The following is a 24109-nucleotide window of genomic DNA, read 5'->3' as shown; positions in this document are numbered from 1 at the left end:
AGAGCTGTGGCTCAGTGGATGTCATCAAACTGTCTGCAGTGTAATGTAAGCAAGACCGAAGTTATGTTGTTCCGGGAGGCAAAGATCCCTGGACCCCAGATTGGTGGCCACATGATCTGGGACCAGTCCCCGAACCCAAACAGACCGTAAATAACTTAGGAGTCCGCCTAGATCAGGAGCTTTCACTGAAACAACATAGCAATCATATTGTGGGCTCGTGCTTCCACGTAATTAGCCTGTTACGCAAAATCTTCCCTATACTTCCAGACTCCATCAGGAAAACACTGGTACAAGCCCTGGTCCTTAGCCGTATTGATTACTGCAACGGCTTGCTTCTATCAGTAAACGAGGGAGTATTAGCCAAACTCCAAGTGATCCAGAATACTGCGGCTCGCCTGGTCTTAAATGCCCCCGCCCCCGAACTGCGTCCAAACCTCTTCTCGACAAACTGCCCTGGCTGTCAATCCGGCAGAGGACGAAGTTCAAGACATGTTGTCTAATTCACAAAAGCCTAAACGGACTAGGTCCTGCATACCTGATAAATAAATTTATACCCTACACCCCTGTACGTTCCCTTAGGTCAAGTAGTGAATTCCTTATTATGTGTGCCCCAGCGCAAAAAAGGTCAGGCACGGAGGCAGAGCTCTTTCTGTGGTTGGTCCATCTCTATGGAACAAGCTCCCTCTAGCTCTCAGACAGTGCTCAGAACATCTACTGTTTAGAAAGCAACTCAAAACTTTTCTGTTTCAAAACTAATCCATTTTTCGTCTGGCTTCCCCTCTGACCGTGTTTTTGCTGTGTTTCCTAGGGCGCAAAGATACTCCTCCGGGAGTCGATTCAAGCGTGATACAAACCCGCAAATAAATAAATAACAAAAAACCTGCTCCCTTATACCGCAGGTTTTGACCCAGAGCAAGAAACCATTTGAAATATTTTTGCACTTTCAGTATTAACTGAAAAACACTTAAGTACAACATACGTGTATTTTATCAACTTTAAGTCTACGTTTGACAAAGTATCCAGGAACCTTTCATGGAGTAAAATCAGCTTGTGAGACATGTCAGTACAATTTCTGCTAGCAATCAAAATACTTTATTTTAATACCTGGGTAAAAGTGACAGCACAATCAGGCCAATCAGTATCACAAAAATATGCACCAAAAATGGCTTGAAGTAGGCGTCTTTGAACCATTACTCTTTAATCTGTATATCCCTGATATAAATAGCCCTCGTAATAAAGTGGTGTCCTATTCTCTGAAGGTAAGAGCACTGCTAATTACAACCCTGCAATATGCAGATGATATAGTTATTTTAACCCCGTCGCTGCGGGGGTAATTCCCCCACGGGGCGGGGGCCACGGCGCTGCGGTGCTCGTTATGAGTCACAGTGGAGCTGTGCTCATGACGAGCTGGACTCGTCACAACTCCACCCACTGATTAATTCGCCCGCACAGGTGGAGAATCTATTGTGCGTGGGCGGACCATGGCCGTTATGACGAGCCCAGCTCTTCATGAGCACAGCTCCACTGTGACTCATAACGAGCTGGGCTCGTCATGAGCACGGAAGAGGTTAAGCAAAACAGCCGAAGGCCTACAAAGACTCATTACGATGCTAGTTAGGTCGAGCCTACTGCGCTTCCGCTGAAGGATCATATTTTGTATGTACTTTATGAGCTCCAGAGTATTGCCGCAGTACTTGTCTGCTTCTGCTTTTTTTGCTGTGTGCTTAGGGACTTTTTTTTTACACAGCACCGATCCCAGGCTCTTCTTCGGTGGGTGTTCAGCTTCGGCAATGTACTTTAGTGCATCTTAGCACCCTCCTTCCCTGTTCTTGCTGTCATCCTTAGCGCACCGCCTCCTGGCCTCTCTTCCACCCTGCTTTCAGGTCCTCACAGTATCCGCAAATTGTTGCTCCTTCAGCACTATCACCAGCATTCTTTTAAATTGCTTATTCTCATTTCCCACGCCTCTTCCTTGTTATTTTGGCTTTGTTTCACGGACTTTGAATGAAGACCCATTTTACAGAACAAAAAAAATAATTAATTCGGGGGTGTCACATGACACAGAAATAGGCGTACGTAGACCACAAAGTACGCTTATGCTAGAACGAAGCAGGCACAACGAAACAGAGGAGCAGTCCGGAGTGTTGGAGGTGGAGCTGCGGGGTCTCCCGGAGGTGCTGCAGGGTCACGATAGCTCGTAGGAACGAGCGAGGTAACAGAGCGGCTGCAATGTCTTCTGTTCATTAAATGAGCAGCAGACTTTAAAGGGTTTAGCTTGTGCGTGACTACCTATTTTTAGGTCTCGGCTGTCGATGCGCATGCGCATCGAGCAAGCGAGACTATGGGGGCTCATCCACTCTTTATCCAACTTGCAAGGAATCGTGGCGATTCCTTGCAGTGCCCGTGACTTTTAAGCTCAATGCGCATGCGCATTGAGCTTAAAAGCGCGTGCACATGCCCCCAGCCGCCTGCCTTGCCTACTCTCCCGCCCCCTCACTTCTTGATTGCACGGCCGCTAGGCCGTGCCTCCCCTACTCTCCTCCTCCTACTCTGTCTGTTCCCGCACTCCTCCCACACCCCCGCTCCGCCCCCTCCCCTGCCTGCCATGTCGCGTCGCATTTCTCCTCCCCCCTCCCCCCAGCCGCCTGCCTTGCCTACTCTCCCGCCCCCTCACTTCTTGATTGCACGGCCGCTAGGCCGTGCCTCCCCTACTCTCCTCCTCCTACTCTCCTCCCCTCGCCATCTGTTCGATAGCCATTGTTTTGTATTTCCTATTTGACATTTTTTTTTTACCAAGCCGGTTTGGGGCGTTAGAACATAAAATCAACCTGGCAATGTTTGCGCACTTTACAAAAAGGCGTTCAATAATCCCGATTGCAAAGTCTACCTCGTAACCCCCAAATCTCTGAGGTTGACGCCCTCCTCGCGCCCCGGCTTGCTCCTGGTGAAGAAGGTATGTCTCCCGCACCTTTCATGGGCTCCAAGCAGACTGGTAGCACGTGCATGGCTTTTGGCACGGCAGTCTGCTAAGTGACTCAATGCAACACTTGTTTGAAATCCGCAGGAACTTGGCACCAAGAGTGTTGTTTATGTGCGCGATTTGCTCGACTTGAGGAATCGAGCGGCTGAGCTCTCACTGTTTCACTTGTGTCCTGGGCGGAAAGCAAGAACGGTTATATAATTCAGCAGATGGTTTAAACTTTCATAACGTTTCTTCCTTTTGGTTTTTCCATGTCCCCCTTTCTCTAATGAGAACAGATCGGAAAAAAAGGCTTCTTGCTATGCGGCTGGTTCCTCTTGCCCGTGTTTTGAAATGTATGCTTTCTGAAGAGATTTCTGGAGGCCATGGGGTTCCATTATGAAGCAATCATTTCTCAATTGTTAGCAAACTACACATAACTAGAGCAGCCCTTCTGCCAGTAGGAACCGGGACATATACTATATAAAACAATGGTTTAGCCTCCCCTACTCTCCTCCTCCTACTCTCCTCCCCTCGCCCTCTGTTCCCGCACTCCTCCCACACATTAGAAATGCAATAGCCAGTCAACTAGCCCTTTCAGCGTCATGTGACCAGCGCGCCCCATTCAGCTTTGCTGGTGTCGTATCACATGACCCAGGCATGGCCAGTCGTCAGGTTGCACCGCCCTTTGGTTCCCGAGCATGCTGTTCTCAGCCTTCTCCAACATTAACCAAATCGGCAGCGGCCTCCTCGACCGCCCACTCATTCCCGGCCATTCAGCTCAGCTGTTTACATTGCCAAATGTCTTCACAACATCTGCAGCAGCTCGGCTAAAAAAAGCAGGAAAAATCCACAACACCCCCTTCGCCAACCAACTAAATACATCGCAACACCTGGCAAACCTTTTTCTGTACCCTGCTGCTTAACACCCTCTCCCCCGCTCCGCCCCCTCCCCGCCATGTCGCATTTCTCCTCCCCCCTCCCCACAGCAATGCCCTCCTAACAACACACAGTGCTCCCTGATGCAACGTAATTATCCGTCATATTAGGAGTACTTTGTTAGCTAACAAGATGGTTGTACTGAACCCCTCACCCTCACTCACCCTCACCCTAACTCACCCTCACTCACCCTCACTCACCCTCACTCACCCTCAACCCCTCACCCTCACTCACCCTCACCCTCAACCCCTCACCCTCACCCTCACTCACCCTCAACCCCTCACCCTCAACCCCTCACTCTCACTCATCCTCACTCACCCTCAACCCCTCACCCTCACTCACCCTCACCCACCCTCAACACCTCATCCACCCTCAACACCTCATCCTCACTCACCCTCACTCACCCTCAACCCCTCACCCTCACTCACCCTCACCCTCAACCCCTCACCCTCAATCCCTCACCCTCACTCACCCTCACCCTCACCCTCACTCACCCTCAACCCCTCACCCTCACTCACCCTCAACCCCTCACCCTCACTCACCCACCCTGACCCTCACTCACCCTCAACCCCTCACCCTGACTCACCCTCACTCCCCCTCACTCACCCTCACTCACCCTCACTCACCCTCAACCCCTCACCCACCCTCACTCACCCTCAACCCCTCACCCTCACTCACACTCCCTCACCCTCACTCACCCTCACTCACCCTCACTCAGCGCAACCACAGCATCATTTAATAAACTTTACGCTATTGGCAATATAAAATAAAATCCACGTATTAATTATTAATTGTTTTTTAAAGCCATTGATTTTTTTTATATCAACACATATAAGTCACATATAAGTCCCGTTAATACAAAACATGTTGCTTTACAAATGCTAGAGGTGTCACATTTACAAAAATTATAACTATTGGCTTTGTAAAGAAGAAAGCTATTAATTTAGCTATTTAGAAAAAACAACACATAAATACAAAAAAAAAAAAAAAATAACACCTATAGCTCAAACTTTACTACTGCGAGACCTATTGCATTTCCAATGCTTGTTGAACAGGACGTGGTGACTACAATTTTATGATCTGGATATTTGAATTTCCAGAATCGTTGGTATATTGTGTTGATTGTGGTATGGACACTTTCCCACAAATAATCAGGGCCCGTCCATCCACATATATGAGGCTCATTTGCCTGTCTGAGCAAATTCTGAATCAGAAGCAAACTTCTGTTTGCAAACACGGATTAAAATGAGTCCACCTATAGCACATCCTTCTATTCAATTTATTTATTATGTTTTGGCTCTCGACGAGGGCCACATAAAATTCACAATACAAATTACATACCAAAAGAAAAATACAATCAACGCACATAAAACTAATTGCATCCATTGACAAATACACAAGAAAAAGCAATGTCAGACCTCTCCAAAACACCTTAATAAATAGCTAAAAAACCTTTAAAAAAGTTGAAAATGTGAAAGCAAAACATTTCATTTGGAGGACAGAATAGAAATTGTAAAAAAATATTCACGTTAGAAATACCCAGTTGGAGACATATTGGTTTTAACCATTTAAGCCGCAATGGGCGGAGTGCGGGGCAGATCAACAGGACATGCATACGATCCTGAGTACTCAAGTTACAAAAATTGCACAAAGGGGAGGTTCCATACCACTTGGACAAAAGTAAATTTAGGGGCAGTAGATCATATCGTAAAAGAAACCATAATCTGCGAACACCATGTGGCATATTCCATGTAGCATAGGGTTGGGCCAACTTCTTAGAATAAGAATTAAGGAGGAGGTCACAACCCCTTTTATCTTGTATTGTATTCTTATCTGTTTGAAAACATAGTTCCCACGATGCCTGTTTTAGCAAGAGTTTTAGCTGTGTCGATGAGTGAAGGAACAAGACACTTTCATCTAACTTTAAAAGTGACACAGCTCTTCTAAAGTTCCTTACTAATCGTGAGAACTCTTTAAAGTTGCCCAGCAATTCATTTTTAAGAAGGGCTCTCATTGACCCTGGTTCTGCTCTAGCCAAGCAAACCACCCATCTTACCAGGGCACATAGTCCCTGAACCCAACTGCTCCTAAGGCCGAGATCGAGCCTACATGCGGCCAAAGAACATGCGGTGTTTAGGGTAGATAGGGATCTTAAGAGTTTCCCTTCAATTTTGTGACAAAAATCCCAGTGCTTCAGCTCTATGAGTTCTATGCCATATAATATCGTAGGAGGGATCTTTGCCCTATACACCTCCAGTAAACAGGCGAAGTGTCTTATTCTGGTGGCAAGATAGAGGGAATTTAAACCTTTGCCGTGTGCGAGGGCTTTACGTGAGCTATGCTCGATGTGGGGCCTCTCACTCAAATTGGCCGCAATTATTTTACCCAAAAAGGTATAGGATTTAACAACCTCTAATTTCTGGCCGCCGATAAACCATCCAAAGTTTTCGGAACGGCACTTCTTTTTCCCGGCAATACACATAATTTTACTTTTAGATATGTTAATCTTCATATAATGGGAGTCAGCAAAAACATGTAAAGCTTGCAGCCGATTAGCGAGACCTTTGGGGGTTAAATCTAAAACAAGAATATCATCGGCATACATCAGACAAGAAATAGGTGACCCCCCTACCACCGGAGCTATACCCGCACAAGCTGTCAAGGAAGCAGGAAGGTCTACAGTGTATAAGGAAAACAATAGTGGGGCCAAAAGACAGCCTTGTTTAAGGCCGTTCAAAGATGGAATTCTATGCGAAAGTCCCCTTTCGCCCCCTTGGAGAACACTGCACCACGTTTCCGTATGGAGAGCACGTAAAAGATCCAATAGATAACATGGTAGACCAAGGGCTGCTAACTTTCTCCACAGCGTTCGACGATCAACTTTATCGAACGCCGTGGAGAAATCGATGAACGCAGCGAACACCCCCCCCTCTCACACGTGTATATTTATCGGAAATCACATGTAGGGTGGTGAGATTGTCTAATGTACTGTGCCCCCTACGGAATCCAGTTTGTTCAAATGGTAAAATATTATTCTCCTTGATCCAATTATCAAGTAAAATTAAAATACATTTAGCGAAGACCTTTCCGACTGAGTCGAGGAGAGCAATCAGACGGTAGTTCATGGGGTTATCCCTAGCTCCCTTCTTAAAAATAGGGACCAATATACTTCCCCTCCACGAGGCAGGGACCATTTTAGTATCAAAACAAGATTTAAACAATGGGAAAAGGATCTTGCTCCATAGTAATGGTTCCTGCTTCAGAACCGTCATAGGGAGTTCATCGGGTCCCATTGCGCCGGAGGAGCGCATGTTCTTAATGGCCATTTCTATTATTTTCTCTGTAGGATAATTAATCGGACCCTCAGATGTTAAATCAGGATCACTATCTGCCGCCGATGTTACATTCCCTGCATACAGCTTCCGGATGTAAGAGGACCATACTTCTTCGGAAATAGGGATGGGGAGAGGGCTCGTTCTAGTACCACATCCCTTCCCAACTATGGACCAAAATTCTCTGGCTTTGCCATGTGCAACTGCTTCCCGCAAATTTATCCATACTGAGTCTTCCTTCTCCTTTTTTAGTCTCGCTTTTAATCTAGTTCTCCTTCTTTTTAACCTCGATATTTCTTTAGCTAATTCATCTGATCTACCTAAAAATTGCTCACGCACTAATTTATTTATTTCCTTATTCAGGATGCGCAGAGCACTAGGCAAAAGTACCTTTTTCCTAGAACAACTAACCTTTTTTACATCTAAAATGATCTTCCTCATAAATTTTTCAAAGTTAACAATTTCAGACCCATACCAGTCGTTTAGTTCTAATATAGTTTTGCATAAGATACCATGCACACCTATAATGGCAGTTGGGTTCCAAAAACATCTACCCGAAGATCCATGGAAAGTAACATCATTGTTATTAAGGGACCAAGACTCAGTGGGCGGAGGTTTTAAAGAAAGAGTTATAATGATTATGCTGTGGTCACTCAAGGATGTAGGGGCTATCATAAGATCCTGGATACATGGGAAAATGTCATAGTCTGAGATCACATAGTGAAGAATTGAGGTACTAAAAGGTGACCTATGAGTGAATTTCGCGGGCACATCAGAGGGAAATCTCCCATTTAAAATAATTCCCTCAACTGCCGATAATTCTTCCAGCAGAATCTTCCCTCTTTTGTTAGTTATTATTTTGTCTGGAAAGAGGGATTGTGGGATAAAATATGCCTCTTCTTTGGGTTTATTTCTAAATAGATTTAAACTAGCATTAGAAATTTTACAGTTCAAATCTCCAACTAGGATAACTTCGGGTGGAGTAGAAACATTTTTAATCTGTCCAATATACTGAAATACATGCTTCAATAAAATATTAAAACGCTCTTCTGGAGGAATATACACATTAATGATTACGACAGCAGACTTATTTAGAGAACTGGGGAGATTAGCTATTGTTATAGCTTGAAAAAGATTACTTGGGTCAATATAATGCGAGAATCTCCAATGCAGTTTGTTAGATAACAAACAAGCGATTCCCCCTTTGGCATGACCTTTCTTGGATGGGGCAGCCGGCGCTTCCAATACATAGTAATCCTTCCCTACATAGATATTATCAGTACACCATGTTTCTTGGATGCAAATCACATTTGCTTCCAGCGAGAATAAAAATTCAAGTTTCTCTGGATTACTATGTATCCCAGCTGCATTCCAGGAGATAATTTTCAATTGATTATTAAAGATGATGGAATAATTTGGAGTTATCTGTACTCTTAGTTGATAGGGCACTATGCAGCCAGTTCCACCGATGATTATCCTCTGATGGCAAAGAGTTCTGGATTAGTGGAGGAAGCGATGCCTGAGAGACCGAACGTTTCCCTTTAGAGACCAAAATCTTTAAATCTCTAAAAGGAAAAAAAAAACCATCTTGCTTATCACCCTTTTGGGTCATCCTATGCGGTGGCGAGGGATTATCAGATCTAAAAATAGGCAAAACATCAATACCTCTACATTGGAAATTCTCCGCTTGCTGTAATAGCAGATTTACAATGATTTTGGAGTAGAATTTGACCCTTATACTTGATACACTATCTCCACCTAACAAAGTAACTAACTCAATATCACTTGATTGAATAAGGTGAAGACTTTCCAAGTCACTAAAACATTTAAGCAGCCATGATCTATTTAAGGGCAAATTTACATCAAATAAAGGGAAAAAGTCCAAAACCAAAGTGTCCACATAAGACATTGATGTTTTTGCCTGGGAAGAGAGGAGTGGGCATACACCGACCCCATCTGTAGGAGCGAAAGAGGGAGCCAAAGGGTTGAGAACCCCCAGTTCAACCGGAATAGTGCTCCCTGTCTCTACCACAGGAGGGGCCGTCAGCCCATGTCCACCATTCTGAGATAAGACTTCCACAGTCGTAGGCAGAGTGTTACAAATGATCTCTGTATGGCAGGACTCATTTGCCAATTTTGTGGTCACCAGGTTAGAGTCAATGGCATTATCTTCATTGTCAGTTAAAGTAATAGCGTTTTGGAAGATTATCCGCCTTTGTCTTTTCTTCCTGTATTTGCGCAGAGGTTTCCTTTTTTTCCCTTTATCATTTCTATGTTTGCAAGTTTTTTCTTTTATTTCTCGATCATCATCTTGTTGCCCTTTTTTTTCCGGGATAAAAATTGGGAATAGTTCCTGTACTACTTTACAGACTGAAGCAGACAGATTTTCTTCCTCTATTTCCAGATCGGAGTTCTTTACACAATTAGTCGCTGCAGAAACTGGCTGAGCCGTAGCCTTATTTTCTTGAACTATTACTGATGGCTTTATACCAGAATTCTCTGGAGGCGCATTTGCATTCCCCGTTGGCAAGCTAATATCGGCCGCGGTGGAGGGAACACTCCTCATTTCAGGAGCCTTTTGCAGCATTGCATTCAGTATTTTAGTGACAGAATCCAAGATACAATCAGAGCTGCCCACAAATTTGCCCAAAAGACATAATATGGAGGATAACAAATGTTCCAGGGCAATCAGAGATTCCGATATAGGTTTTTCGCCAGCAGCAGCAGAAGGGCAAATTCCAGATAAATTGAGCTCCGGGCTCATAGACACATTTAACAACGCGGACATGTCCTGCACATTTATGGATGGAGTGCTACTATATAACAATAACCCAGATGTGGTGGCACCCACTGATGGCTTAGTGGCATCTAAAGATTTCAAACTTCCTGCATTCACATAACGGCCACAAAGTTCGAGGTCAATGGATGACAATGAGGGATCTCCACCCGACCTAACGTACGTTGTAGAGGCTTGTGGCACTGGAGAATTGTTAGCTTGTTTTCCTTCCATAAGAGGAACTTGAAGCTCAATAACACCATCAGCCTCGGGATGTGCAAGGCTGGTCCTCGCCGTGGATTCTATTTGGAATGGGTCTGTCATTAATGAGAGGGGGACCAAATCATCAACCACTTGAGTTGGGCCCACCTGTGCGACAGAAAGTGAGCTATCGTTTTCAACCACAGATACTTTCTTATCCACTGCTTTTTCCCACAGATTGAAAAGCTGACATTGTCCCTTTAGTAATGGATTGTTCACTGATTTATTTCGTAGGGGGTTGGCACAAGTCCTTCCCCCCACTAATCTCCCAGAACGAAGTTTCTTTGTCATCCTCTAAAGTGATTTTCCAAACGATGTCGTAGATGGAAAAGTATATATCCACAGGAAGTGTGATTAAAAATATTAATGGACCATAAAAAAGGTTTAAATATGGAGGAAAGTAAGCGATTGCCCTCGGGTAACTGTCAATGGAGCAAAGGACAACTATTCTTTAACTTCACGTGGTGACACTTCGTTTTAGATACAACACGTATATTTTTGAACCGAATGAAAAATAACCGGGCCCAGCCCAGCCTACCTCAGTCACCGAGGGCCACAGAGGGCCCGCCCTTTGTTCGGGCTTGGTCCGGCGCGTCCCGCGCGCGTCCTCGCGGGACGAGGGACCTGCCCGTGATTTAAACGCCTTCTGGCGCGCTGTTTCAGGCGTGCTCGTTGCCCCCTAGGGATGCTGGGGGATGTAGTCCGGCCGGCGGAGCAAAGCCCGGCTGGTCGGATGAAGCAGGCAGCTGGCGGAGCCAAGCCCGGCCGATGTGCTGCAAGGAAAAGCTTTGTGTCAGGCAGCAGAGTCAAATATAGAACAAACGGGGAACTCGGCCCCTGCCCGTGATTTAAACGCCTCCTGGCGCGCTGTTTCAGGCGTGCTCGTTGCCCCCTAGGGATGCTGGGGGATGTAGTCCGGCCGGCGGAGCAAAGCCCGGCCGGTCGGATGAAGCAGGCAGCTGGCGGAGCCAAGCCCGGCCGCTGTGCTGCAAGGAAAAGCTTCGTGTCAGGCAGCAGAGTCAAATATAGAACAAACGGGGAACTCGGCCCCTGCCCGTGATTTAAACGCCTCCTGGCGCGCTGTTTCAGGTGTGCTCGTTGCCCCTTAGGGATGCTGGGGGATGTAGTCCGGTCGGCGGAGCAAAGCCCGGCCGGTCGGATGAAGCAGGCAGCTGGCGGAGCCAAGCCCGGCCGCTGTGCTGCAAGGAAAAGCTTTGTGTCAGGCAGCAGAGTCAAATATAGAACAAACGGGGAACTCGGCCCCTGCCCGTGATTTAAACGCCTCCTGGCGTGCTGTTTCAGGCGTGCTCGTTGCCCCCTAGGGATGCTGGGGGATGTAGTCCGGCCGGCGGAGCAAAGCCCGGCCGGTCGGATGAAGCGGGCAGCTGGCGGAGCCAAGCCCGGCCGCTGTGCTGCAAGGAAAAGCTTCGTGTCAGGCAGCAGAGTCAAATATAGAATAAACCTTCTAGTTATTATTGCATGTGTAATTTGCACCTAGAGGTAGGTGAGCCACTGAAAGAGCAAACCGGAAGCCTGGTTCTGATAGACGTTCTGTTGGAACCTTGAGCTCAGCTTTTAATATTGCTTCCGCCTGCACCATCGCTCATCTACCTTCATGCAGAAAGAGGTCAAATAAAGCACTAATATTTGAGATACGAAGGAGACACAAATAGAGATCTGTTTAGTGGCTGGTTTGTACAAAGTGAAACCTGAAAACCTGCAATATCAGATTCCCGCCTTAACCAGACTCAGTGATCGTAGGCAAAGATTTTATTTTATAGATCCTCCTTTTTCTTCACTATAGCAAATTGAAAGTACCTTTAAAATCCTGTGTTACAAATATAAGCTGTACAAAAATATATTGTGTATGATTTAAAAGACTATAATGTTCCATTATCTACAAGAATCTCAGCCACATACAGGTTGCACATGACAACTGTTTTGCCTCGTACTTCACTAATGGCGCTTTCACCCGGGTTGGGGCGAGGGCGGGGACAGAAAGGTTCTAAGTTCATGCTTAAAAACTATCACTTTTAATAAGTACTTCTCAGTGCACTACTTTATTGGACATATTAATGTCAAAGGTTCCACATGCGAAAGAAAGCCGCATTTTTGAACTGTGATTTGACGTAATATTATTTTATCTGATGTTTGTTGTATGATTTACAAGGCAATCATTTTCAAGGCTCGGCTCTCTCAGTGACTTAAAGAGCCAAGCCAGACCCATAGCTCAGCTCGCCCTGTTAATTTGCTGGCTCGTCCACCTCTGTTTGTACCATATACAATATGGCATAAATAGATACAGGCAAACAACGTAATTCCTGAGTTTCAGCATGTCCGGAACAGGTGTGGAGGGGGCCACAGGCAATTATCACATCATGCCCATTCCGAGGTCTGAAACTCGCACGCCCGTATACAGGGCATACCCAGGTATTAACACCACAGCCCATGTATCAGTATTTACTTGATTAAATCAAATCTGGATCACTTGTATTAAAGGTCCTAAATGTCGAGGGGCCAGATGTAGGTCGGTCGGTAACGGCCGAAAATCGGTATTTTCGGCCGTTACCGAGCGGTATTCAAGAATTGGTATGTAGGGGCATTATTTTACAGAATCGGTAAATTTTCCGAATCGGTAAATTTACCGATTCTGTAAAATACCGAATCGGTATTTTTTACCGATTCGGTAAATTCCCGATGTAGGTGGGACTCTTCTGAGTCCCACAGGCCCTACAAATTCGGTATTTTAACACACAATCCAATTGGGTGTTAAAATACCGAATTCAGGTGTGCATGCACATGTGTGCATGCACACCTAGCCATGTGACAGACGGACATGCCCTTAGGGCATGTCTGTGTGCCACATGGCGCACATGCCTATTTTTGGGGTGCCAGAGGGTGCCAAAGTGACACCCCCTGCACCCTTGCAGAATTCGGTATTTACCGATTCGGTAATTACCGAATCGGTATTTCCCATTGATTCCTATGGGCTTCAAAGCCCATAGGAATCAATAGGGAATACCGATTCGGTATTTACCGAGATTCGGTATTTCAACATCTGGAAATACCTACATCTCCCCCCTTCATATTTACCGACTCTTAAATACCGAATCGGTAAAATTCGGTATTTTAAGAGTCGGTAAATATGATTTACCTACATCTGGCCCCAGGTCTCTTAGGGTGGTAGATGCACAATAACCAGCTCTTTCAGCCTCTCGGGCAACGGTATTATCTCAGGACTGCAGTTCAAAATAATTGGGACTTCTGGCGCTCATTTCAATTATTTACTTAATGGACACATTTTTTACCTCGCTTATGTTTACCTCTTTTCACTAATAATGGCCAGAAATTGATTCTCAATAGATACCTATATAGTGGATATCTTAGGTGAAATTGTAAACACAGACCTCGAGACACGCCTCTGCATGGTCAGGCAAAGCACACCGGATGTGGGAAGGTGAAACAGGGCTTCCCTCTACCACCGCAGAGCTCCCCACCCAGTGGCACAAAGTCTCCATGGCCTCTGTCGGATATAGGCTGTGTCCAGTAGGTCCGGCTCTCCCCTGCCCCACTAGTGGGACAGGATCAGCTGCTTGGCTACCATCCACTCCAGAGGCGTACTCAGAGGAACTTAACAGGGCTGTGTACCACCTGCTTGTGCAATTACCCTCATTGCAGGTAACCCAGGGGTGGGGAGAGGGCAAGCAGGCCCACAATCACTTTGATGCTCAATAATTCACACCTATCTGATGAATCAATCAATCAATCATTTGTAAAGCGCACCACATACCCGCGAGGGTCTCAAGGCGCTTGGGGTGGGGTGGGGGGTGGTGGGCGTGGTGCTACTGATCGAATAGCCAGGTCTTGAGTATCCTCTTGAAGGTCAGCAGGTCTTGGGTCGGTCGTAGGCTCAGTGGGAGGGTGTTCCATCTCTTGTCAGCGAGGTGGGAGAAGGATCTCCCACCGATGGTTGTTCTTCGGATGCGCGGGAAGGTGGCAAGTGAGAGGTCGGCGGAGCGTAGCTGGCGGTTGGGTATGTAGAAGGAGAGCCGTCTGTTGAGGTAGTCTTGTGGAGTGCCTTGTGTGCGTAGGTGAGGAGCTTGAAGTATATCCTCTTGTTGACGGGGAGCCAGTGCAGGATTCTCAGGTGGGGGTGATGTGGCTGTGGCATGGTACATCGAGGATCAGTCGTGCCGAGGCATTTTGGATGCGTTGTAGTCGTTTGATAAGCTTGGTCGGGGCTCCCGCATAGAGGGCATTTCCATAGTCGAGTCTGCTGCTGACGAGGTCCTGGGTGACTGTTTTTCTAGTATCTGTCGTGATCCATCTGTAGATCTGGCGAAGCATGCGGAGGGTGTTGAAGCAGGAGGAGGAGACGGCGTTAACGTGCTTGGTCATTGAGAGCATTGAATCGAGGATGATTCCCAGGTTGCGTGCGTGGTCGGTGGGTGTCTGGACTGCCCCCAGTGCCGTCTGCAACCAGGAGTCGTACCAGGCTGAAGGGTTAGAGCCGAGGATGAGGACCTCCGTCTTGTCCGAGTTCAGCTTCAGACGGCTGGTCTTCATCCAGTCGGCGATGGCCTTCATTCCTTCGTCGAGGTTGGCTTTGGCGGGGATGGGGTCCTTGGTGATCAGCTGAGTGTCGTTGGCGTGGGAGATTATGTTGAGGTCGTGCTGTCGGGCTATGTGTCCGAGCGGGGCCATGTAAATGTTGAACAGCGTCGGGCTGAGGGAGGATCACTGGGGTACGCCACAGATGATCTCGGAGGCTTTGGAATGGAATGGGGGGAGGTTGACGCTCTGGGTTCTGCCGGAGAGGAAGGAGGTGGTCCAATCCAGAGCCTTGTCTCTGATCCCTGCGGCGTGGAGGCGTGCGCGTGGTGTGCGGTGGCAGACGGTGTAGAGGGCGGCAGAGAAGTCTAGGAGGATGAGTGCTGCGGTCTCGCCATTGTCCAGCAGGGTACTGATGTTGTCGGTGGCAGCGATGAAGGCAGTCTTGGTGCTGTGGGTGCTGCGGAACCCTGACTGGGAAGGGTCCAGGATTCTTTTTTCTTCGGGTTAGCTGTCTGTTGACGGTTTTCTCGATGACCTCGGCGAGGAAGGGGAGCAGAGAAATAGGCCGGAAGTTCTTGAGGTCTCTTGGGTCTGCCTTAGGTTTTTTGAGTAGGGCGTTGATCTCGGGAAGGTCGCGGTCTTGAGGGATAGATTGATGACGCTGCGCAGGTGGGGTGCGATGGAGCTGCTTGCTCTGTTGAAGACGTGGTGCGGGAATGGGTCTGACGGACAGCCTGAGTGGATTGTGCACATGGTCTTGATGGTGTCATCGATGCTCACGCTGGCCCAGGCTAGCAGGGGGTCGTAGTCGATGGTGTGCGGAGGGTCTGTTGTGTTGCTGTCTGTTGGGGCTGTCTGTGTGCTGAAGCTGTCATGGATGTCTGCTATCTTGCGGTGGAAGAAGGTGGCGAGGGAGTCGCACAGGGCTTGCGACGGCGGGATGTCGTTGATGTTGGAGCTGGGGTTGGAGAGTTCCTTCACAATTAATTGTAGTGGCAACTCTATTGGCTGTGACCACAGAACATCTACATAAGTCTACAACACCACTTATTGACAGGAGCCAATCCACCAGTAACCTGAGGGCCTAAAGGACAATTACTGGGCCTTGAGGCAAAGCCAAAGTGGATAAGAAAATGCCCCATCAGGAAGAATTTAAGCCTGTCTCTCTGGGTATGGAAAATGGATGCCCCACAGCTGATGAGGACTTCCCAGACTCTGCTTCCAATTCTATCCACATAATTCTACAGCACACCATACCACATAATTACACTACACAAATTCACTTCACACCACACAATTCCACAGCTAACAAATCCAATCCAACCCACATAATTACACTAAACACCACATACGTACTTTAATTTGGACAGGTAAGTCAGTCCTGGGCATGTTAAGCAGCTTTATAAAGGATTGTTACAAATTGAAGAATATTGTTGCTTTTTTCACTAAATTATTATTTGTGGGTAGACATTGGAAAAACAAAACAAAATAAGGGTAACCCTTTAGGAGCTTACCTCCAAACGGCCCATGAAACTTTGGATATGAAGGAACAGTTGGACGCAAAACAAGTATTAATTTATTTTTTAAAGTGTTAATAAAAATCCTAATACAATCTCTTGCCCAGAGAGGCTAATCTAGTGTTTAATAAGAAATCGAATGCATGGGTCATCATAAATGCTTACACTTCAAATTGTAGAAAATCTTACTTAAGTAAATACTACTCTTCCAGTATAAAACTTAAGTTACTGCATTGCTGGTTTGAAGTTTTTCGAAAAAAGATCAAGCACACCATGGGCTGGCATCCCGATACAATTAGGTGCAGGCTCTGTAATATTATGCGCGATTACACAAAGCAGATCTTATGTGCTTGTCTGGCACTTACAAATGAACGTAAAAGGTTTATCCACAATCCCCTTAATCTGCTACATTATCAGACATGCCTCCAATCTACTACCTGCACGGCAAATACCGACAGTTAAACTCCAGATTTGAAAAATTTATGAAACTTGTTGAACAATCGCTCCAAGAAAATGACAATACTTGAATTCTTAATAACTGATCGCTCTGTTTTATCCCTGCGGATCTCTAATGAGTCTTTTGATGAATGCTGATATTTTTATTTTTTAAATCGCTACACTCCTTGTAATGCTTGGTTTATTATTTGTGATGGTTTTTATGGTGCTGGTCACTGTCATCCTGTTATACCCACTGCTTGTCTTTAATATTGAAAAGAACCCATTGAGTGGCTTATATTGCCATTTTTGTCTGCTAAGTAGGGCTTTCTTTTCGCTGTTGAAGATTTCTTAAATACTACCTTGCAGGACAGAATCTGATGCTTATAAGCACATGGGTCACTGTTACCAGTTTCTACCTGTTTTCTCCTCTTAGTTCTGTGTGAAACTAAGTCCTTCCTCATCCCTTCCCCCTCTTCTTACATCTTCATTCATTGTTCAGCGTCTTAGGGCTCAACCCTCCTTATTCTGTTGCCTTTTTGGTCTGGAACTTCCTCCTCCATTTCTTGCCTCCTCAGTGACTTTGCTAGAAGTCCACTGTATATGTGTGCTGCATTGGTAATAGAGGCTGCTCGTCTTTTCCTGTTTCCTCTCTCTTCCTTGGGCTCTTTTTTGTTCTGTTTCTGCAGTGTCTTCTCTCAGATGAGTTTGCCCAGCAGTGTGATGCACACTCTGACTTCCTCCACCGAAACACTTGCCATGCTGTCCCGTCACTCTTTGGAGCTCTAGGCCACATGGTGCTCTGGCAACACTGCTTTCTGGTGCCCAACAGCTGTGGTATTGGGTTTCGTCAGGTCTACATACTCTGCAAAAAACTCTCGAACACCATAGAATAGAAGTTGGCACGGAAACTGGAAATGCAAAAGACAAGTTTATTGGGACCCCATGGGGTGGTGGTACAATCCTACAGCACCCTTCGGTAATGCAAGAAGTATCACCCCGGACATCGGTGCGCGACCTCTTTTATACAGTTTTACAGCAATAAAAAGGGTAGGCGGTATACTTTGAACAGTTTAGGTACATATAAGGGCATTTTGAAAACACAGCCAACATGTGGGAGGAGTCTAGTACCACTGGTCAGTTTTAGAGAACATTCCTGAAAGGTGACCATCACTAATCTAAATGTTTGAGTACGCATGCGTGAGTTTTGACCAGTGCTAAAAATAGCCTGTTGCTGGGCAAGTTAAATGGTCATTGGTACAGAGGAAGGACAAAAGGGCATGCTAACCACGAGGCCGCATGTTCATTGAAAATGGAAGCCAGGAAATTCAAAATGGCCCGCGCAAGTATGGTCAATTTAATGATGAAAGTTCGTGTAGCTGAGCTAAATGCTAACCTAGTTGCTGCCAAATTACGACACAGCTGCCACCAAAAAGCCTGGCATAATGTTCTGCCTTTAAAGCAGAATTCTACAAAGCACTTTACATGCCAGTCACTAACTCATGATAATCTTCCTCCCTATGAACGCTAAGACCAAAATTGTTTAATGTGCATACATAGTGCAACCGCCATTGCTCCACCCTGCACTTATTACTGCAATGTTCTAATATTCATTGGTTCACACTGGATAGGTGACCGTTGACTTCAATTCCATTAGGACTTCAATATAAGAGGTCCATATTTCTCAGTCATAACTCAAAGCAATCACATTTGTCATTGGATGCTCAGAGTCAGCACTGTCTGGAGGTCTCCTGTTTTCTTTTCATGGATGTTGTCTGTAGCACCATCTTCCCTCAAATTGACCTTTTATCCAGGATCAAGTTTACCCTGGCTATTTTGAAGTGCTTAAAATTAGGGAAACGTCTCTCCTGATATTAAGTATGGTTTGCCAGTGTGCAGTTAGCATTTGTTTCTGATTTTGCATGCTCCCTTGGTCTCACCACGAGGAGTAATTGCACACTCTGTAAAGGGACTTTATGTTTGATATGAAATAGTGTTTAGTAATAGATCACTTGTCTATTTTAAGAAGTATTTACAGTTTGCTTAAGCCGGGATTCACTGACCCTACGTCTATTAAAAATGGAATTTGAAGAATTAGACAAGATTCGTTGAATTTAAACACTAGGCCATCCTTGCATTTTGTGCATTTAGCACAGCCATTGAAAAATTGATTTGCCGGCACACCATTTGTTGAATCTTGACTTTGCTTTCTTTTACCTCTGTGATTGTTTTTTGTGTAATTCAATGTCTGATTGCAATTTCCTAGACTGTCAGCTGTTGAACCAGGAGACTGAGGTTTTAATACCCGTTCCCCACATTATCAAATCTGGTTCGGGCGAATTTACTTTGCTTCCCTGTGTCAGCCTTGGTAGAGTGCGAAGAAACCGGCTCCACCAGGTATGTTTCAAAAGTAAATGTTTCATTTCCGTTTGTCTAAACATTTGTTACCTGAACGTTGACACAATGAGGGCACTTAACCACTGCCTAACTAACGTTTGATAATTTATAATTTTTTTCTGGCCTGTTAAATATATTTACATTTATATTTTAAATATATTGCTGGTCAGTTATGTATATTTCCAGTTATATTTTAAAAAGATTGTGAAGTTAGGTAAAATCAAAAGTTTCACTTTCTTGCTTTAAGCTGCGGAGGATAAATGAACCTTCTAACCTGTTTTTAAAAAGTAAAAACATCCAAACGTGTGTCTTAAGACATCTAAAGAAAAACTAAAAATAAGTGGGGAGTGATGTTTTGTTTTGTTTTTCTGTCTTTGGATGCCTTGTTTTTCTGTGTTAGTGTTACTGTGTTTTTCTGACGCGTCTCCTTATGCAGATTGATACCCAAAGGTTCACGATGCAGTTTTTGCACTGGTGAGTCTGGGCCAGCAGCAGTGGTGTTGACATATTCTGGCCATTATGGGGGTTAGGAGCACACTGCCTCACAGTCCCAGCACAGTTCGCCCCTCTGCATCCTGGTAAATGCAGTACACAGTTTAAAATAACTTCAAAATTAGCTGGAGTTTTTCACCAAAGTTGGTGCAGACATTGCTGTATATCTCTAGACACGTGTTTCTGGATTAAGCCCGCCTTCAGTAGAGAGCAGCAGTATTAGAGAGCAAAGAAAAATCATCTGGGGTTGGTGCAAATTTTGCCAAGTTTCTCTCAGGTCACAGTACCACTCAGAGGCACACATGTGCATCTCCAAAGCTTGTCAGCTTGCTGGCTCAAGGGAGCCTTTTAAATAGATTGGGGGTTGGGAGCACACTGTCTCACAGTTCCAGCACAGTTCACCCCTTTGCATCCTGGAAAATGCAGTACACAGTTCAAAATAACTTGTGCTGGGAGGTGAGGCAGTGTGCTCCCACCCCGCTTATATTCTGGCCATTAGTAGTGTGCTGTAAGATAAATATTTCCTGATCAGCCTTTCTACTTTTCATGGTGTTTTACACTATTCACCATTGTATGTCCATTGACACTTCCTCAAATGCGCAGCCGGTCACCATGTAAACCAGTTAGATTTTGTTGCTGTCATGTTTATATATGTCTCATGAACTATGCTCTCTGAATTCTTCTATCCGCGGAAGCATGGATTGTTTGTGAATGTTTATATATATATATAAAAAGTCCAAATTTTGGCAGAACATCCTGTTTGTGCCATGTAGTTTAAACATCAAAGACAAGATAAAAATATCATATGCAGTGTCTGACGTCTGTTAATTAGTAACAGAAATAGTTTTAGAAAACTTGGCAAACAAATTGGTGATGCAGGCACGTTCAGACATCCATAACTGCAGATCAATCTGGCTCCACATACTGCACCGAGGGCCAGAATGCAGTGTTCCTGAATTGTGCAGTGTCCCATCTCAATGCATGCGCTGTCCCCCATCCGTAATGATCAATCCAAAGACACCGCTGATGTAGAAATAGGCATGTAATGAACTCTTTCCAGGAACCAAAGGCCCCTTATCTAAACCCCAAAGCCACCTTTTCTAGGCACTGTGAGCATTTCTCATTTAGTCAAAGAACATTCAGTCAATGGCGGCAGGCACGGATGTGGGGTGGCGCGGTGGAGGGCGGGGTTAAGAAAAAAATAATAGATTTACCTCCTCACGGCATCTCTCCTCAGTCATCTCACAGCATCTCTTCCTGCCGGAACAGGAAGCATCCAGGCTCGGCGCTTAGCCAGGGAGTGGGAGCCTAGGCATATGGGTGGAGAACATGCAAAGTGTGCATCACTGTTTGGCCGGCCTGAGTCGGCTGGCCAAACATTCGTGCGCACTTACAGTGTACCACCACTCCTCCCCCTATGGGAAAGCAGCCTTGCCCCGCCCGCAAAGTTGCTGCAGCTGGAAAAAATAAAATGGTAACTATAACGAGTAATTATCATTTTATTTTTCCTTTATTTGCACTGCTGAAAGCACTGGGTGACGTTCTTCCGCCTTAGCTCAGGAGCCGCCACTGCAATCAGTATTTACAGGCTTGTCAGCTGGATGGACCCAACTCCCCAGTAGCTCAAGTAGGGGGTACCCATTTTCTTTGTGTTCAGGTTTTGGATCAAGGACTTTTAAGAATTGGGAAAACTATCCACATCTGATCTGATTCATTCTCTAACTTCATGTGAAGACGACTGAACCGCTCTGCTCTTCCCAGACATTCACTCTGACTCACACTTCACTGTATAAATTCACATTCGCCTGGATTCATATAAGAAAACACAGCAAAGATGTGCTCAACAAATATTCTGTCCAATCACACATTAAATTACTTGAAGCAACAATGTACACTTGAGCCGTCTGTGAAGTAGAAATTGTTCCACAGACTTCCAGAAATCCTGAAATGTGTCCCTTGCAGCACCAGGCTACACCACATGCTCAACAAGCATTTACAATGCAACGGTCTCGCAGTTGCAAAAGTTAGAGCTATTGGCATTGTAAATTACAACATTTTTATTTATGTGTTGGTTTTGAAAACAGATAAATAAATGGCATTGTCATTTACTATGCCAATAGCTTAATCTCTCGCAAATGCGAGACCTATTGCATTTGCACCCACACACACACAGAGCCACATCCACACAGAGCCACACACACAGAACACCACACACACAGAGCCACACACACAAACAGAGCCACACACACCCAGAGCCACACACACCCAGAGCCACACACACACAGAGCCAAACACACACTGAGCCACACACACAAACACAGAGCCACACACACACACACCAAAAAATAGAAATGTCGGAACCTTACATAAAATGTATGTTGTACTTCTTTAACAGGCAGAGGTCAGAGCTGGATATTTCTTTGTGTGCAGTCACCTAAATGCTGGGAGAAGCTTTAGAGTGATGGTTGTTCTTTGAGTTTCTGTGTATCTCTTGGTTTCATTGCACTCGAGGAAAGGTTATTCCTTTGGTGTTTTGCGCAAACATGTCAATTGACCTGCCACAAGCCTGGCTTGACTTCAAGCTTCAGAACCTGCTAGTGCTGCTAAAATGCAAAAATGAAACACACCGTGGAATTAACTGAAAATCGATCATCCACTCGGCTCTGCTGGCTGCACCAGTCAGTTTCATTCAGTAAATGTTCTGAAATGTGCTTTCCCTCTGTCATTAGTAGATCGAGTCCTTCGGCGTGTCTCGGCAAATCAAGCACTGGAGCAAAATGAGCACATGCATAGACAAAAAGCATTTTTTGTAGTTATTTCTTAAAAACAATCAAAAAGTTAAGCTATTAAGGCTCTTAGGAAAGGAGCAAAGGAGCCGGAAGCTACAGTACGGGAGCGAGTGCAACAGGAGAGAAGGATTTCTTCAGTGAAACACTCCAGAGAGTAAATGACACAGTCACGTGTAAAGAATGTGTGTGAGAGAAACTGCAAAGCATCAATGGCGGAGAACTTGCAAGAAATGCTGGTGGTTTAAAACGGAATGGATGTACATGCAACTGAATTGGGCTGTAGAAGAACAGGGCTGCCTGGAGGAGAAGCGCAGCATGATATTACAAATAAGGATGACAGCCTGTAAGTACATGCCTGCATAGTAGAGAAGTAATGTAGATTATGTAAACTCTCAAGCTCTCCCTACTGATCCTGAAAGTGCGCACGCCGCTTTTGTTAACCCGGCACTCTGTATAATTTAACCAGTGCTCAGCCAACAGAGTCGGACAGAAAACAAGCACTTGGCACCCCTTCCCCTCTCCCTGTAAGTCCTGCCCAGAACTGACGAGTTGGCATTCAAACACGCCCCTGGAAATGATGAGCACAGCCCTTTGTTTCCCATTTGGACGTCTTCAGCGGGAGCACCTATGAAAAATAAATGTGTATCGGCCATTCTGAGAAGTGTTTGCACTCTACCTCTTCAAGTGCTGCAACCTTTGAAAGAAGTGCAAATACGCTCCCATTAAAAGTGTAGTACTCCTGCTGAAAGTGCTGGCTCGCTCCCATTAAAACAGCTCTAGAAGTTGCAGTACGTTGGCATCATTATACACAACAGTTTCAAAGCTATAGTGAGAGACGTTTGGAAAGACAGCTGTAGGACCGGGCCCTACCTGCACCTGCCCTGAGAGGCACGGGCACCCCTGGGGCTCGTGCGCCCACCAGCTCACAGGCCGGTGTTGGGGGGAGGGGCTGACTGCTGGGAACTCAGCCTGGTGAAAGCAGCAGACAGGCTTCACCCCCTCATCACAGGATCTGGAGTGCGTCCTCCTCTGAAGATGCAGTGAGGGTGCAATCTTCCCCAGTATCTAAGCGATGAGCTGATACGGATCCGCGGCTCTGCTCTACAGTCACTTCCTCTCAAAAAAGGCTGGCAGCCTTTCTGCTGCGCGGGCCGTTTCATCAGATCTCTGCGGAGGGCCCGATGGCCATGTTTTCATATTAAACACTTTGAGTGCGCCCCTTGTACAATGGCTTCCGTGTAATTGCCTGCCTGCACTTTTTTGACACGTTTAACAATAAATGGCTGCTTGGCAGGGATGTGTGGATGTAAAAGGCGTTCTGCGTTATCTGATATCACAGGCTCGGCTGCAACAGGTGCGCGTCCCTCTGACTGGAGGCTCGCCGAGGGAGCAATCCGCCATTAATTTGCGCCCAAAGCGCCTTTACTTCAAAATAGGCATCCCGGGCGAGTGGAGAATAAAAAAAACAATAAAGCACAGCGCTCAGGAAGTGCCTGCAAAAAGTTCAATAATCGATGGATTGTTAGCTGAAGGGCGGCCTGCTGCCGGTTTTCAGGGATCAGGCGCGCCATGTGCTAAATTTGGAATGCTTTGATGAGCAAGCACTCACCATGATGTGAGTTTTCTCTTTTAGCCCGTCCTTTTCAGACTGGGCGCCC

At 45.8% G+C, this 24109-nt stretch overlaps 1 protein-coding gene across 4 annotated transcripts in view; it reads left to right on the top strand.

Moving 5' to 3' along the window:
- Positions 1-24109, top strand: part of P4HA2 (prolyl 4-hydroxylase subunit alpha 2) — a 285306-nt gene that overhangs the window by 23183 nt on the left and 238014 nt on the right. For 2 of the 4 annotated variants that reach the window (XM_078653103.1, XM_078653101.1), the window contains exon 2: positions 19040-19170. The exons of the other annotated variants lie outside the window; for them this stretch is intronic. The gene's annotated coding sequence lies outside the window, so the exon portion shown is untranslated. The remainder of the gene's footprint in view (positions 1-19039; positions 19171-24109) is intronic. 4 annotated transcript variants of the gene reach the window in all.

The sequence above is a fragment of the Lissotriton helveticus genome, chromosome 7 (assembly GCF_964261635.1).
Source record: "Lissotriton helveticus chromosome 7, aLisHel1.1, whole genome shotgun sequence".
Classification (NCBI taxonomy): Eukaryota; Metazoa; Chordata; class Amphibia; order Caudata; family Salamandridae; genus Lissotriton; species Lissotriton helveticus.
Note: the sequence above shows the minus strand (reverse complement) of the source record. Positions and strands in the feature narration are given on the sequence as shown.